This window comes from Tupaia chinensis, unplaced genomic scaffold (genome assembly GCF_000334495.1).
Source record: "Tupaia chinensis unplaced genomic scaffold, TupChi_1.0 Scaffold138910_1, whole genome shotgun sequence".
In the NCBI taxonomy this organism is placed as follows: domain Eukaryota; kingdom Metazoa; phylum Chordata; class Mammalia; order Scandentia; family Tupaiidae; genus Tupaia; species Tupaia belangeri.
In genome coordinates, this window is record NW_006198801.1 from 1,888,722 (window position 1) to 1,893,285 (window position 4,564).

Genomic DNA, 4,564 nt, shown 5'->3' on the forward strand with positions numbered 1-4,564 from the left:
CTGGGTCTGGGACTCGAACCGCGGTCGACTACGTGGGAGCCCAGCGACATAGCCACTATGCTAACTGCTGGTTCCCTCTTTTTTTTTTTTTTTAAACTTTATTATTCTAATATTTCCAGAGAGAGAGAGAGAGAGAGAGTGAGCAAGAAAGAAAGTGAGAAAGCAAGTCTCCAGGTCCGGGACTCGAACCATAGTTGGCCATGTGGGAGTCCAATGCCGTTAACCACCACTACCAGACCCTTCACTGCCTCTTAACATGTAATTGAAAAAAAAAAAAACCAAACTTTTGCCAGAGAGCACATGCCTTTGCCAGGGGGAGACAGAAAGATGGCAAGAGGTGGAGAAGGGGAAAGCACCTCCCATGGGGAATGGTCATGCCGCAGTCCCTTCTCCAACCTCTCTCCATCCGGTTGGGATTTGGGGTGCGCACACATGCCCAGCATGTTTCTCAATCCACCGGTCCAGGACTTAGAACCACATGGTTGGCCATGAGGGGTCCCGTGCCCTTAACCACCAAGCCACGGGCTGACACTCACATGCTTTTATCATTCTCGGTGACTTCCATAACCAAGTAGATGGTCCTTCAGCCACCCCAGCCTCTCTGCTCCCTGACCTTGTTTCCCAACTCCTGCCTCTCACGTCACACCTAGATCTTGTCCCAGGAACAGCAGCCTCTTCAGAGCCTCAATGTCACACACGCTCCACCCTTCGCCTCTTTCCACCTTACTCCCAGTCACCCACAATCCTTCCAAGCCTCTGTCTCTCCCTACCTTTTTATTGTCCCTCACTGGTGTCCTCATTCCTTCCTGTTCCAGCTTCTCCTCCACAGTTAATCCTTACACACATTCTTTGCACACACTCTTGTTCCTTTAGGCTTCCTCCTACACGTGGTCCTGGCTACATCCAGCCCTTGGCCTCCCGTGCCTGTTCCCACACAGCTAGAGGTGGTTGAAGAACACCACAACACCCCCGGGCCAGTATCACTTCGGGCTTGTGAACACGACCCTCAGGCTGCCTGCTAGTAAGAATGCTTTTCTCTCTCTCTCTTTCTCTCCCTTGTTTTGGGGATTTTTGCTAGAGGGTACATGCACTCACCAGAGAGACAGAGAGAGGCAGAGAGAAAGGGGGGAGGGCCATGCTGCAATCCCTTCTCTTTCATTCTCCTCTCAGGATTTTGGGCATGCGCACATGTGCACACACATACACACATGTCTGGCAGGAGTTTCAAGCTGCCAGGTCCGGGACTCAAACTGGGTCAGCCATGTGGACCACCTGTTGACCCCAATAATGTATTTCTTTTATCCCCTCATTCTGCCTCCCTCTCTTTTAAAAAATATTTAATTACATTTGTTATTGTTATTATCATTCTTTTAATTTGGCCAGAGACAGAAAGAGAAAGGGAAAGTGAGAAAGGAAGCTGCCAGGTCCAGGACTCTAACCGAGGTCGGCCATGTGGGAATCCAGCACCTTTAACCACCATGCCACACCTGCTGGCCCCCCATTCTTCCTCTCTTCTAGACAACTACTTCACACCTCCTCCCCTCTCCCCTCACTCCTTGCTCCTCCTCTCACCTCTTCACTCTCTCCTGACACTTGGCAGAGAAAATACAAGCAATGAGTTGCAAACTCCCCCAGGCCTCAGCCTCCGCACCGACCACCTGACTACCTCCCTGCGCCTGTGCCCACACCCACTTTCCACTGGGACTGCCTGTCATCTGCTCCCACCGCTGCAGCCCACTCCAGCCCGTGATCCCAGGACTCTCCCCTCTCTCTGCTGCCTTCTGGTCCCCCTGCTGCAGTGAAGTTTTCCCACCAGCCCAAACGTGTTGTCCCTCCCACCTTAAAACACTCCCCACCCTCTCTCCCCTTCCAGCTACAGCTCCATTTCTTTGTTCCTTTTTACAGTAAAACTGCTCAGAAAAGTCATCTGCACTCACTGCCTTCATATTTTCTGCTCACGTTCTCTCTTAACCTTGTTTGTTTGTTTTTGCCATAGGGGCATGCTTGCTGAAAAGAGACTGAAAGAGGGAAAGTAACAAATTACCCCCCAGAGGGCTGGCCATGCAGCAGTCCCTTCTCCATTCTCCAGTCTGGATCGCTGGCACATAGACACGCATACATGCATGCATGCACATGCATGCACACACACGCACGATGTGATTTTTCAAGCCACCAGATCTGGGACTTGAACTGCAGTTGGCCATGTAGGAGTCCAGTGCCTTAACCACCACACCACCTGATGGCCCCTCTTAACCTTTTCTAACCAGGTTTTGTCCCCTTCCCCATCTTAAAGTGTCCAGATCACCCAGACTTCGTGGTGCCAGCAGTTGCTGTGCCAGCACTGTCTAATGGTAATTGTTCCCCCCATGCTTCTGACAATGGCTTGTCCCCAAAGGTCCATGTTTCGGAATTTGGTTCCTAGTGTAATGGCATTGGGAGGTGAGGAGACTTTTAATTAGTAAGGCCTGGTAGGTGGTGATTAGATCACAGAAAACCCCTCACAGGGTAGCAGAGGGCACGGAGGTTAAGGTAGCTAGATCCCACACGGCCAACTCCACAGTTCGAGTCCTAGACTGGCAGCTGGAAAAACCCTGGAAGCATGTGCAAGGGTGCCTAAAACCCCGAGAGGAGAATGGAGGAGAAGGAGTTACAGTGTGGCCATCCCCTCAAGGGGGTGATCTCTCACTTTCTCAATTTCTCGGTTCACTTTATTTTTGTTTTAAGTTTTCTTATTTTTATTTATTTATTTTTAAATGTTTTGCTATAGGATGTGTGCACAAGCCAGAGAGAGAGAGGAAAAATAAAAAAAAAAAAAAAAAAAGAGGGAGAGTGAGAAATCACCTTCCAGAGGCTATGGCCGTAGCGCAATCCCTTGTCCTCCAGTCTCCTCTCAGGATTTTGGGCATGTACGCTCACACACACGGTGTGATTTTCAAGCCACTGGTCCAGGCCCTCTTGCCTCACTTTTTTTTTTTTTTTTTTTGAGAGATTTTCATTGTAGGGCGCGTGCGCTCGCCAGACAGACAGAGAGAGACATAGAGACAGAAAGCGAGAAATCACCCCCCAGGGGGGATGGTCACGCCGCAATCCCTTCTCCTCCATTCTCCTCTCGGGATCTTGGGCACGCACGCACACGCGCCCGGCGTGAGTTTTAAGCCACCGGGCCCGGGACACGAACTGCGGTTGACTACGTGGGAGTCCAGCGACATAGCCATTACGCTAACTGCTGGTTCTCCCTCTTGCCTCACTTTTGTATTTCCTTCAAGTCTTTGCTCAAGTGTCAATTGTCCATGAGCCCTTCCTGGCCACCGTATTTACAGTGTCGGGGTCTTACCACATCACCCACTCCCCCATCCCTTGTCTTTGCTTTATACTTCCTACAGTTCTTTTTTATAAAATTATTATTTATTTAATTTTATTTATCATTATCATCATTTTCCAGTTTGCTACAGGGCATGCATACTCACCAGACAGAGACAAAGAGAGAGAGAGAGAGAGAGAGAGGAAGTGAGAAAGCAGGCTGCCAGGCCCGGGACTTGAACCATGATCTGTGCCTTAACCACCACATCACACTTTAAAAAAAGAATTATTTAATTGTATTCATTATTATTATTATTATTATTATTATTTGAAGTTGACCAGAGAGAGAGAAAGACAGAAAGATACCAGGTCTGGGACTTGAATTGTGGTCAACCATGTGGGAGTCCAGCTACTTTAACCACCACACTACCTGCTGGCCACTCTCTACAGTTCTTAGCACCATCTAAGTCACCACACAAACCACTATACATACTTTAGTTATTTATCTCTTTTATTCTCTGTCTCCCTGTAAAGGCAAAAACTTTCTCTTTTTTTTAAAGACTTATTTATTTATAATTTTATTAATTATTATTCTGCAATTTTGACCAGAGAGTGACAGAGAGAAAGGAAGAGTGAGAAAGCAAACCACCAGGTCTGTGACTTGAACTGTGGTTATCCATGTGGGAATCCAGCGCCTTAACCACCATGCTACCTGCCGGCCCAAACAGAAACTGTTTCTTTTGCATACAGTTTACCTTTTTTTTTTTTTTTGGGGGGTTTTTTTTTTTTTTTTTTTGGGGGGTTTTTTTTTTTTTTTTTTTGAGAAGTTTTTGCTATAGGGTGCGTGCGCTCACCCGACAGACACAGAGAGACATAGAGACAGAAAGTGAGAAATCACTCCCCAGAGGGGATGGTCACGCCGCATTCCCTTCTCCTCCATTCTCCTCTTGGGATCTTGGGGACGCACACACACGCACCCGGCGTGAGTTTAAGCCACCGGGTATGGGACTCAAACCATGGTCGACTACATGGGAGTCCAGCAACATAGCCATTACGCCATATGCTGGTCCCCTGCATACAGTTTACTATGACAGCGTCTACAATAATGCCTGACACCGTGGTGTTCAATAAAGAGATGTTCTATGAACGGATGAACAAAGCATCACATCAAAAACCCACTTGGCAAAATGAGTGAACGACCGCATAGCATGGAGAAAGACCCTGCTGAACAGGAACTCAGGGACCAGCTCAAGACCGAGTGAGG

The 4,564-nt window shown here is 48.2% G+C and overlaps 1 protein-coding gene across 4 annotated transcripts in view; it reads right to left on the minus strand.

The window, feature by feature from the left end:
• LOC102498578 (F-box only protein 17) overlaps positions 1-4,564 on the minus strand; it is a 42,228-nt gene that overhangs the window by 10,007 nt on the left and 27,657 nt on the right. The window lies entirely within an intron of this gene.